Below are 13563 nucleotides of genomic sequence, written 5' to 3' on the forward strand. Positions count from 1 at the left end.
TTTTTTTGTCACTGTTTTTCTGTCATTCTCTATTTCCTTCTTTCTCCTCTTCAGTGTTTTCCCCTCTCTCTGACACGCAGTCAACATTTTATGAGGAACACAATCCTGGCTGGACCTAGTGAAACATGCTGAATTTGTTCTGGTGCAACTTGTTGACACCGGGACACATTCAGTAGCACCTGCACATTGTCTGCTTTCCATTCGGAAGAGCGACCTGCAGGGAGGGGGGTGAGAGGGCTTACTTCTTTTTGTTTCCAGCTGGACCCAAAACAAAAGGCCTGATGTGAAGGGCCATCAACTGTTCTATTGGTTTAGTATCATCCTGGCTGGTAACTGTATGGGGCCTAACACCTAGACGAAATGCAATGAAGGGAAACAAAGGCACAAAGCATGAAATCACTTAACAAGAACGTAAGAGAGACTATGATTTGGAGGCAGTTTTTTCCCCTTTGTTTAACTCCTGTATGTAAGAGACATGCTTGAACTCTAAGAATGTTAGATGTAACTGGCTGTATGAATAATTACACAAATAACAATTTAAACAGCACTTACCAAATTACTTTTTTATTGAATTCTTTATAGCACTACTCATCCCAATTTAGGGTGCCAGAGCACTTTACATCATACACATACAAACACCCCCCACACTATAGTGAGACAATGCATCATACAAGAGTGGAAATCAATGTACGGGAAATGTTACATAAGCATGCAGCTCCTTGATGTTGGTTCATAGCTGTGCTATTTTAGAAGGATTAACCACCAAAGTTATCTTAGCATTAGTGTTATCCCCTGAAAATTGTTGGACAAATAAATAATTCTGCAGTAGGTGCCTTAGCCCCATAAGATATTTTAAAATGCAGCCTCTTTGTGACCAATTAAGTAAGCCAGAGCACACAAAATATTTGTTCTTGTTCCCAACGTCTTTGAGGCAGTGTTTAAAACAAACATAAATGTAGAAGTTGACTGTCAGATACTGCTTTTTATGACTCCATCCCATTGTGACTCCAAGGCCTTCCGCTGCCACACATTGACACCCAATTTATGGGTACCCGGAGTAAATGTTTTCCATTTCCAGCGCTGATGATAACAAGAACCTTGTTGGTAGGGACATCCATGATAATATGATAAAACAACTTCGTGGGGAGTTGATTTCAAAGCCATAGATTAACGGTAAAAACGGATCTTTCCTAACTAGAAAAATAATGAGTGAGGCTTAAGTCTCCGAGATTTAAGAACTACCATGACTAGTTTTAAACAATCGCTCATGCTTCAAATGTAAAAATGCATAGGAAAAGTTTAAGAAAGCTGGGTTGTCCTTTTTGCATTTGTATTCACTTAATTGAGAAATTCTAATGTTTTGATCAAGGATACATTTCTTACCCCTAGATGGCTTCATCTTTCCCCTCTAGTTTTATAGTCTCTAGTTTATTTACTACTTCGAGCAGAGTAAGTTTGAGTTGGGAGTCAGTTTTATTGAGAGAGAACTGCGCTGCGCTTTGTTATACAATGCTTCACAGTGAGTGATTTAGTATAAGCAACATTACACTCTATGCAGTACAGTCCCATATTTGCTTTAAATCATCAATTCACTTGCAGGATATCAGTTTTTTACTTTGTTTCGAGTCGAATAACTTTGTATATGTCATAAAGGCAAACCACTTCTAAACAAAAAATATAAAACGTGGCACTCGACTAAAATATTTATGGGAGGAAATCAGATTGTAATACATGGGATTTTGCAATACCTGTATAAATACATGTCACTAATTTCTTTATATCGGCGACTAGTGACACACTCTGTTGCCGATTATAAAGAAAAGACGTCAGAACTTGATGTCATAACTTGATTATAATAAGTTATTGCAGTTGAGTTCTGACATCACAATGCCTGATGCCAGAGTCAGCAGCTGAGTTGACTGGCAGGTCAGGTCAGGTCAGAGAGCAGCTGTTTAATGCACAGAAAATGAAACATTCTTCTTTTCTATTTTTCTAGCTTACATTGACTAGCAGAAAGAACATGTTTTTTTTTGTATTCCTTAGATAATTATTATAGAAATGCTAGAATCTTTCTACGTTTCTTTACATTCTGAGTTACTGCAACTTTTTTTTTAAAACGGACTCGTATTGAACGGTTTCTAATATCTTTTTGTAATAAATATCTAACAGGTTTTTGGCGTGCTTAATTTTGCACTAGAGATTCTATTCTTATTCTTCACCTTTGCAAACAAGCTCTTTCTTTCTGAAGGAGCTACGAACCAAGGTTTTAAGAGGTTTGTGGGTAAATTGATGATGTGACCAGGTATTATATGGGATAAAGTATCCCCTGCTGTACATGATAAGGATATTGCAAGTTACCTCGGAGTTCCATAACCTTGTAAAGCAACTTAGCCTTTGGCCTTGTACCTTTATATGGTTATGGAACTCCTCTGTGACTTGAAATATCCTTGTAATGTATGGCTGGAGGTACTTTATCCCTTATATCTGACACTACACAATGGCCTCTTGTCCCACCATCACGTTTCTCGCAGTTACCTCATCAAAACAACTGTAAAGCTGCTGAATTGGCTTGTAATAGTTTCCATCCACACTGTAGCACACACTGGTGTGCACAGACACTGCACTGGGCCACATACTGTTCTACCATGGCAATAGATAGTGGTCTGAGAGCAAATAGTGAAGAACGGATTTCACATCTAAGACCAAATAAAGGTTTAATTTTGCCAGGAAACAGACAACATATTTTCGCTTTAGGGCAACCCTTTTTTATTTTAATTATATCTTGATAATTATCCTTCATTTTTGGAAATTGTTGTGCCAAATTTATTTTCTGCATCTTATGTGATAGTTTTGCCCTTATCACTACTATCCACCACATTGTCAACAACCTATTTCCTTTACAACTGTCTATTAAATAGGTACCGCAGACACCCGGGCCTAGATCACAAAGATAAACTTAGACTTTTGTGTAAATTTACAATTTGTTTAATATTCACAAACTACGAGCTTACTATTAGTAAGTTTATTACTGTGGAGACTCAGCACTCGTGGCAGAGACTTCACACATAAAAAGATAGGCCTGTCCTATCTTTTTATGTGGGGAGATCTCCATGAGCATGAAAGCAAGAGCCCACCTTTCTGGGACTTAACCTGTGACTTACAAATCTCTGGTGGCCATTTGCCACCTGCAAAGAGTTGGTCACATTTTGTGAATACAGGCCATGGAATGTAAAATAAACAATAGTTTTTACTGTTGTGGTTCATTACAAGAAGATAAGCATCAAGAGAGCTTGATATATATTGAGTGTACTTATTACACTTACTGTAATAGCCTCTGATATACAGAAATAAAGAAATACCAAATAAATTCTCTGAAGGTTGTATTTTAACTGTAGCTCACCTCAAAAGGGGTACATCTGTTTATTCATATCAAATGAATGAAATGGGCCTCATGCCAAAGCTTTTTTGTGCCAATTTTACTGCGCACACATGCATAACAAACTGTGTAGCTACTTACCTTTCCTCCCTGAAAGCATTTTGAAGTCTCTTGCGGGGAATTTAAGAGCTATACAAATGTTACAATTCAGTCCAGCTGAAAATGGAGAAATTTGCTATTGTGTATCCCAAAGTAAACCCAGATCTCAAGGGAGGTTGGTAAGGAACAAGTCAATAAATGAACAAGAGTCATGCAGAGTCCAAGGAATCCCATACTCAATGACAATGGGTCTCCCCCCCAAGAAGTCCTCACCATAGATCCACACTACTGAGCACTGCACTTCTGTGATAGGGCTGCCTGAACCATTTTAGAAAGCATTACACATAAAAGCTGTAATTATGCAGGCCACACGTGCTGCAGGCACACGTGATCCAAGGACATACTGTACTCGATTCAATAATGAGAGCCAAGGTTGGTGCAATGTTTTTCCGATCCCCATGCAAAATTATATTCTACAATATAAGTGTTCCTTTTACCACATTAATTAGGCCATATTGTGGCTATTTGTTGCTGTTCAGCTCACTCTTTGAGACAAGTGGGGTAGTGCCATAAGGCAACTGCTTACAGTTAACTTGTTTTAGCACCTGCCTTGATAAGATCACTCTAGTCTCAAAAGTGAATGAGTGTATTTATGTTTTAATTTCAAAGTATAGCCACTATACTCCCCATAAATGAGTAAAAAATATTTAACTTATAAATTGTAACTCTGGCCAAATACCATTCTACTTGTGTATGGTAAACAAAGGAAACGGAGGTATGGAGGAGACTATACCGTCTTAAGCGATCAAGGCTTCAAATTATTAAAGGCCAGACATGCTGTCAGCTTTTTATTACAACATATAATATTGACAATGCATTGTTGTTCACATATGCGGTGTGATGACATCTCTTTGCTCTTCTTCGGCAACTGAGGGCCTGATTTAGATGTTGGCGATCTTTCTGCTGGACCGCCAAGCTGTCTGCAGTCCCGCCTGTCGATTTACAACAGTAATCCAGGGTGGGCGATGCAGAGGTGTCACAGCGACGGGAATGTTTGGCCCATAGGAGAGCCTATAGAGCATCCCATTGCCATGGCATTGCCTCTAGCATGTCCGTTGTACGGTGTGGCATGCACCATGTTGTGCATGTCACACTGTGCACCTTTGGGGGCATATCATGTGCCCCCCGCATGCACCCCCTTTGACAGATGAGCCTGGGGCACTTTTTGGGGCCCCTTTACAGGCCTTCCCATCAAGCATTTCATGGAGGAAAAACAGGTCAGAATCTTTTTGGTAGTGCCGGCTTAGGCACCGCCCCGATTCCTGCCTGCTTTCACCACCGCCACCGCGGGATCCTGGCAGTGGTGGCAGTCTTGTGGCAGTCCCACTGCCACCATCGTGATCGGGTGGGTGGCCTGACGTGATTGCAGTGGTGGGACTGCCATCCACTGGTACGCGGTTCTAGGACCACCAACAACTAAATCAGTCCCTGATTCTTCTGTTGCATAACATCCAAAATATTTGTCAAAGGTTTTGGTATGCTGATGGCTACCTTTAGTATAATCAATGGCTGGTAGCAAACCAGTATAGAAAATATACTTCAGGCAATAAACCCTTTCTCCAAACTGGACTTTATGGTATAGATGCAGAGGCAGAAGAAAACGATGTTACTGTCTGCAACTGTAAAAAAAAAAATTAAATATCAATCACTTCTAAATTCACCGATTGTTTAATCAATTCAATTCATAAAGCTTTATTCGGTGCATGAAAAATGACCATAAAAGCACAACCATAATAATAAAACAAATACACTACAATATTAGATACAGCAAAACAACAATTCAGAAGCTACAGATAACAAATAATACAAGCTTAAAAACACATACTTTTCCTGGCCTTGATTGAATGAGTTAAAACATGGCAGTTAAAAAACAGATATCGGCGTTTTGTAGGTTAAAAAGTAAACTCATTGCTTGATTAACTGTACGTATACCATATTTACAAAACATAGGTTTTAAATAGGCAATACGAAAATTCATATACAGTTTGCAGATAAGAAGAAAGTGCACAGTGCTCTGTTTAGAGATGCCATCACACATACAGGGCCCTTGCGGATATTTCTTTAATGTTGGCAGTGCCACCAAATGATGAGCAATACCAAACCTCAATCTGGTTAACACGAACTTATGGGATGGCCTCGTTACACATACTAAATAGACGGGTAAACCTTCATCAAGCTTATACTTATTATAAACAAAACAGTAGATAGAGAACCGTTAGCAATGGCCCGTTTTCTTGCTGTAAATGCCCAAAAATTAGTTTTCAACTCTTTTTTCGTAATTAAAGATGTTGCGTTAGGGTCCACCAAGATGTTTAAATTAAAAATCTCAGAAAAACATCTAACTACATATTTTAACCAGGGTATATTTAAGAATTTGTCCAGCGAGAGACAGTCCTCGATGACCAATCTATTAAAGGTTTTTTCTTCTTGTAGCCAGATTGAACGCCAAATCATAAGTGGCCTCAGAGATAGTTGGTCAATAAGAAAATTAATATCAAGCTCTTGATGGATGAGGTCAGTACAAGCAGTGGGTGGTAAAGATAAGAGTTTTTAAAATAAAGCATTTTCCTCTAACTGCAAAAAATGAGCACGAAAATGCAACCAAACACCCGCCCCATACAGAGCAATACGGACACACCTGGCTTGATAAATCTTAAGCATATCCCTGGTACGTCGGTCCCCAACCTTCGCAGCAAATCTAAAAACGCCATGGGCATTTTTAGCCATTTTGATACGAATATTTTTAAATGCATTTAACCATTTTCTATCATTAGAGAAGGTAATGCCAAGGTAACAAAATGTATCCACCTGAAGCACCTTATCCTTATCTATAAAAAAGGAAAAATTAGCAGATTTACTTTTCTTTACGCTTTTGGCCCCAAAGGTCATAATATACGTTTTCTTCTTGTTGATAGTCAACCTCCTATCCTTAATAAAGGAAGAGAATCTATCAATCAGACGCTGCAATCCTAATGGAGTTCTAGAAAGTAGGACAGCGTCATCAGCGTATAATAGCACAGGCACGGGAGAACCTTTGATCATGGGGGCCTCTGCTGGAATTGTTTTTAAAATCGCGTCGATTCCGTTAATAAATAAGATAAAAAGAAGGGGAGCCAATACGCAGCCCTCTCTAATGCCTCTTTTTACACTGAATTTGGGAGAACATTCACCTTTGGTCCCAAAGTGCACACAAGTTTTTAAATTCCCATACAGTCTGGCCAGAAAATAAATTATTCCCTCTGGCGCCCCTAACTGTAACAGGGTTGACCATAGAATTGAATGGTCCACCAAATCAAATGCGCTGCTAAGGTCCGCAAAACAAAGGTAGAGTGAGCCTAACTTAGCATCTATATATTTCCCGATCAGAAGGTCAAGATTTAAACACTGATCAAGTGTACCCCTACCCTTTCTAAATCCGTACTGACTGTCAGCTAGGATACCCTTTTGCTCAGCCCATTCCTCTAACCTCACAAGCATAATTCTGCTCATGATCTTAACAGACGAGTCTAAAAGAGAGATGGGTCGATAATTTTTGACATCGGACCTACTACCTTTTTTATGTATAGGAACAATAATAGATTCCCCCCAAGTTTCGGGGGGCACAGTACATATAGCAGCATTAAAAACTGTAGCCAAGAGAGGGCTCCATATATCGGGGGCCGTTTTATACACATCAATAGGGACCCCGTCTGGGCCCTGGGCTTTACCCCCTTGCTAGCATGAATTCCGGATTCAACCTCGCTAACAGTGATATTTAGGGGTAAGACAGGCCAACTATTATGGCAAGTGCCAGTACAACTGTTAGAATAAAAAATGTTTGACAAATGGGTAACCCAGCCGTCACTCGAAACATTGGAAGTTAGCATTGGGGTATTCTCATCCCTAATAAAGGGGGAATTGACAGTAGCCCAAAACAAAGTACTGTTAGATAATTCCGCTGCTTGATTGAGTGAGTCCCATGCCAGCTGCTGTAACTCTCTCTTCCTTCACCTTAAAGCATGCTTATAGTCCAGCCTTAATTTTACAACAAACTGAGTATCCCTAGGTTTTTTAGCAAGCGCAGTTTTTAATTCAATTAATGAACGAGTGCACACATGGTCAAACCATCTTGGGACATTGCTACATTGGCCCCCCCCCCCTTGGATTTTATAAATCTGGCCTCAATAGTTAAATTAATGTCCATAAAAGCATTTAAAACCTGCAATTCATCAATAACATTTTCAAAAATAATACTAATACTGGGTAAGCAGTCCCTCACAATAAGGCCAATTAAATCACTGGCTTTATCCCCAGCCCATCTCAAACGAACACCATTTGGTCTGTGTGATTCAATATTAGAGACCACAATGCCCGCTTCAACACAGCTATCGCCCCAAAAAGTTGTTTCCAAAATAATACAGTGGTGGTCGCTAAGGGTAGTTACTTCAATCCTAGGTGACGCACAACAGGAAGCAATATTAGAGGAAACAATCACATGGTCAATAACTGAGCAAGAATGATGACCCCGGAAAGTAGGGATAATTTGTCCCGAATCCTCTCTCGGGAAACCAAGAATTTCTAAATCATAGTAACCCAAAAAATAATTTAATGAATCTCCATAGTTGTTGTGACGGAAATGTAGGTGTTCCAATCCCACATCGTTGGTAAAACCACAAACATTTTCAGTAGACAGTTCACATAGCGGGATATTAAAGTCACCAACCCAGATAAAATCAAAAGAAACATTAGCTTCTGGGTTTAGATTTTCGATGGCACTAGCCAAATCGCGGATGACTACATCCCTGGAACTATCAAAAATATTATTATAATAATTAATCAGTAGGATATTATGGGCGTGTTCCTCTAACAACTAGAGAATCTGGGCATGTTCACCCACTGTTATATACCTTTTTACTATGATTGGGCGATGGATTGACACTAATATTAACAGACCCCCCTTTGCTCTGCCAGGCCCAGTACCCTTTGCCACCAGATTATATGACGCAAACCCCTCATAATTAATTTCATCCTTACACCATGTCTCCTGGAAACATGCGATATCAAAAAAGTTAATGAAATTCTGCCAACCCAGAGCCTTCCCAATAGATTTTAACCCTGCAACATTCCAACTGGCTATAATTATTCCATTACCCTTTGTATTGACCCTAACTGGTGTAGTAAATACAGTTGGAGAATTTCCTTCCATTAGATTTTCATTGACTGACCCCCTACAATCATTATCAGTAAAAACTTCCACCATTGGCGGCTCCGAAACCAGATTAACATTAATAGTTTCAGAGCCCCGCTTATACATAGCCCTATATGGGGAAATCTGACTCTCCGGGTTAAGTCAGTCATTAGAATCCAAACTGTTGAGGGCATAAAAGCGATTATGCAAGGGAATGGCTAAACCCCGTTGCTGTATCGGCGGGGGTAGCCAGGAAGAGTTATGATCATTAGGGGACATATTAATAAGGTGGCTATAAAAAAAGGCGAGAGGCGTACACAAATACCATGATCGGGCAATGATAGGGAGGCTGATCTAAGCAGAACTGTAGTGACGTGTTGGGGATATTTAAAATTAACAATAACACAGTCACCTTTACAGGTCTTTCTAGAGTTACCAACCCAATTGACCCTTCTTGTGGTTAAGATATCATTAGAGAGGGCCGTAGGGAATCCACATTGCTTATGCAACCAAGCTACAGTTTTGTTTTTCAGGGAATCATGAGATTCATACTGAGACTGGGGCATAAGTGAATCAACCCGTGGTACGTTAGTTAAAACCACTACATAAGGGGCACAGTCTGGGGGAAGGTTAACAAAACCCTTTCTCCTTACCTCAGTCCAACCCACATTGCTGTCAGTTACCAGAGTAACCTGGTTTTCTTGGCTCGCAGTGTGCAGTTGGGCAGGAACAACTATTTGGTTGGCTCTGGTCCCCTCGACAGATGGTACTTCTAATTGATTAGCCTTAGACCCCTCCGCGGATGAAATAACTACCTCTTTCCTTACGTTGTGACTTACATCGGTAGTCATTGGAATACCTACCCGAGTGGTGTAGGTATCCAAGAGATTAGCCAATCTAGTTACTTCTACCGAGATCTGATCTAATTTAGCCACCAGCGGTGAAATAATCTTATCAAGCTTGGAGTCGATATAGCTAAACAGCAAATTAAACTGCTCAGGGTTCAACTGGGCATGACACTCTTTTTCTTGGGTCTCGTCCCCCCCAACTATACTTGTAGAAGGTAATTGAACTCTCTTAGCCTTTTTATTTCCCCCTCGTTTTATAGGTATCTTCCGGCATGCCCTAACGGCTCTACACACCGGGACAGAATCTCTAGGATGGTCAGAAGAGTCATTTACCACCAGCTGACTGGGAGTCATTAACACTAGATCATCACTGTTAATCGGCTGGGGATCGTGATCAGGACTAACATCTAACACTGGTACACCTGGGGAGATTGACAAAGTAGGTGGAGAAGCTGGAGGGCTACCCTGGCTGAGGGAAAGTCAACATTTATAATTAATTTTATTAACAACTTTCACTAGATAGTTATCTAGTGTAGTAGGCACTGCAGAGGTTTTAGTAGATTTTTGTTTGGACATGCTTACGACTACAAACGCACCCTATTGCAAAATTGGTAAAAAATCACGCGCCCAAGCTATCATAAATTGTACAACAGACGAAAATAAACAAAATACAAAGCAATAAATCTCCAATGAGGCTAGTTTAGTGCCCCAAACACAATGAGAAATGGCATTTGTATGATAAAGGGAGACACACAATCGTGCATCAACCCTGGCAACAAACGCCAAGGTCCGTGGCCCTGCCCTGCCTCGTCCTGCCCCGGACGGCCACAGACGGCCCGCCCTTTGCCCGGGCTTTGCCTGGCTCGTCCCGCGCGCGTCCCACGAAGCAGGGCTCAGCACTGCTTAAATGCGCCTCCTGGCGCAGCGTAGGTAGAGCGCGCCGCCGCTAAGGCTGTCGGGGATTGAAGTCCCGTGATGGGGGCGGCGCTGCTTGCGGCTGCGAATGACTCCTGGCAGTGTCGGTGCTGCTTACGGCTTCGTTTGACTCCTGGCGGTGGTGGCGTTATCAGCGTGGTAAGTCCCCCCACTCCGCTGGGCTCAGCGCTGCTTAAATACGCCTCCTGGCTCTGGCGCAGCGTAGGTAGAGCACGCCGCCGCTGAGGCTGTCGGGGATTGAAGTCTCGAGATGGCGGCGGCGCTGCTTGCGGCTGCGAATGACTCCTGGCAGTGGCGGCGCTGCTTACGGCTTCGTTTGACTCCTGGCGGTGGCGGCGTTATCAGCGTGGTAAGTCCCCCCACTCCGCCGGGCTCAGCGCTGCTTAAATGCGCCTCCTGGCGCTGGCACAGCGTAGGTAGAGCGCGCCGCTACTGAGGCTGTCGGGGATTGAAGTCCCGGGATGGCGGCGGCGCTGCTTGCGGCTACGAATGACTCCTGGCAGTGGCGGCGCTGCTTACGGCTTCGTTTGACTCCTGGCGGTGGCGGCGTTATCAGCATGGTAAGTTAACCCCTTCGGTGCTCATGACGGAACGGTTCCGTCATGAGCCACGGTTGAGCTGTGCTCATGACGGAACCGTTCCGTCATGACCACGCCCGCGCAAGATTCCGTCAGCACAGCGGCGGAATCTGCGCAGCATGGAAGGGGTTAATCAATTTACTGTTTATTCTTAATCGGAATAGAGTGAAAAAAGAAAATCACAGAAAATAATAGAAAAATGACAATAGTCTTTGGATCAAATAAATCAGAGAACAGAAAATGAAAACTGAAAGGAGAAAATCTTTCAAATTGGAAGAGGGTAGTAAAAGTAGTCTAGGATAGCTCTAGTGGTCGCTATACTATACTATTCAGTGTTTTCTTCAATTTGTGTCTAGCATTTTTTTAAACTAAACAGCAACAAAAAAAGGGATTGACTGAAACACTTGACTCAGAGGCTCTTCTTGCCAATATTTAATTCCATCATTTTTTATCTAGTCAGCCATATGCACCAAGATTTACTTGGATTGCTGAGCAAAGGAAATGTAGTCAAAAGGTTTGGGCTACCATTCCTTTGTGTACGGTCACAACTGATTTGCATCTGGTTCATTCTCTTCTGTAAGAAATGGAATGGAATATTACCCAAATAAAATTTAATGGGGTTAGGACGCAATGGCTCAAGCATTTCCACCCATATCTTCGTTCACTCATAGCAAATAGTAGAACTTTGCCATGATAAATAAAACACAGACACCAGGCAGAATACTAGACATGTCCATATCCTTTAAAAAACATTTCTGAAAAGGGTGAAGGATAATCACTCTGTGAACAGTCATTCATTCTGTAATCAGTACACCTTGCCTTTGTGGGGACCCTGCATGGATTTCTGCCTCTCTGTTGGATGTTTAAGATACATCTCAAGCTTAATTTTTATCAACGATAATTAACCGTAAAATTCCTGAATCACTTTGGTAATTAATTCTTCTATAACAAACAAAAAAGTCCAGTGGTCTGCAAGTGGGAAACAGGACTAAATTACCAAATGACTAAAAGAGCACTATAAGGAACCCAACAACAAGAAGGAAAGACCTTCGCAAGAAGTAGGATTTCCATCAAATACCAGAGCGGTCAGTGTTATCATCTGGATCTCCTTCCTACCCACCACTGTACCTCTTGATCACAGAGGACACCCATGTGGCTCAGGTACTGACCAGGTCAAAAAGATTATACAGGAAGGAAAGAAAGAAAAGAAGAGACCAATTCCTTCATGGTAATAAACATGATCATCAAATGATGGAAATTTCTATGGTGGTGTTAGTGTGCAGTGCGTGTGAGTGAATTCAAAGAGGAGGTAAAAGAGAAAAACACTTTAATTCAAAGTATCTCTAGTACTCCAAATTAAAAAAATGTACAAAAAGCAGCTTTGAACAAATAGGCTGCCTCACAGTGTGGTCGACATGTTACAGCCTGATGTAACTGTTGGTCATAGGCTTTCTTCAGGACCTTAACAACGAACTGTATAGCTACTGCATCTGCAATTCACAATTGAGTGAAAAAAGTGAAAAAGTGAATAGAAAACTATAAAGTTGGAATAAATACAACCTTATATGACATTGTTACTTCGTACAGGCAGAGTCCCTTTGACCCCTGTAATGGAAAAACACATTGTGCTGACATTTAAACAATACAAATACCTTGTGCTCAAATACAAATGTAAAAAAGATCCTGTGATTCTCGAGCTATTTCTCATTCATAACGTGGACCCTATAGGTTCACACACATTCAAATATATTCATCAGTTCTATATATTTTTAGCAGAGAACATCTGTCTTAGCCATAATATGCTCACCTGTTTTGTACGAGGATAATACCTCACCTCACCTGGTCACAACTCAAGTATAGGAGGCCCCGCCCCATCAAGAGAGGGAAATAACATATGAGGTAGGGGGAACAGAAAAATACCATTCTAATCTGTCCCTGGTATCATTTCTCCCTTTTGGATTTCTACATCTTATGTTTCTAGAGCTTGCTTCAGACCGACAACAAATGACACAACTGGACTATATATGATACAAACCTGGAATGGCTCTTACAAAACCGAGTCATGTTAATCTCTCCATAGTCAATCAAATGTCACATGTATTATATACTACACTTAGCAAACAAAACGCTTGCACTGCGATTTTCCAACAAAATACCTTTGTATTTGATTGTGAATGCACATTCCTTTTTAACTAATGAAGAAAACACTCCTCAGTTTCTGATGGAAAAACACTACGGAGTATTTGTGCTCATTTCGTCTGCGTGTGGATCTAAACGCATCTGCTAAGTCCCAGAAACCAAAAGCTCCACACTACCCCATAGTTTAGAGTAAACCAATGTTTCTATAATTCCTAACAATAGGCGAAACTCACAGCCGAGGCCTCTCGCAATCTCCTCGGTATCGACGGTTTGAAATGTTTGCATACGCCCTGCCCTTCAAAAACTCTGAAGGCAAAAACCGTCGGAAGCGACTATCTCCGAACACGCTCGCTGGAAACG

At 41.3% G+C, this 13563-nt stretch overlaps 1 protein-coding gene across 2 annotated transcripts in view; it reads right to left on the reverse strand.

The window, feature by feature from the left end:
- Positions 1-697: 697 nt before the first annotated feature.
- LOC146805693 (uncharacterized) overlaps positions 698-13563 on the reverse strand; it is a 582641-nt gene continuing 569775 nt past the window's right edge. For both annotated transcript variants that reach the window (XR_014967885.1, XR_014967884.1), the window contains one exon: positions 698-5154. The gene's annotated coding sequence lies outside the window, so the exon portion shown is untranslated. The remainder of the gene's footprint in view (positions 5155-13563) is intronic.

This window comes from Triturus cristatus, chromosome 8 (genome assembly GCF_964204655.1).
Source record: "Triturus cristatus chromosome 8, aTriCri1.1, whole genome shotgun sequence".
In the NCBI taxonomy this organism is placed as follows: Eukaryota; Metazoa; Chordata; class Amphibia; order Caudata; family Salamandridae; genus Triturus; species Triturus cristatus.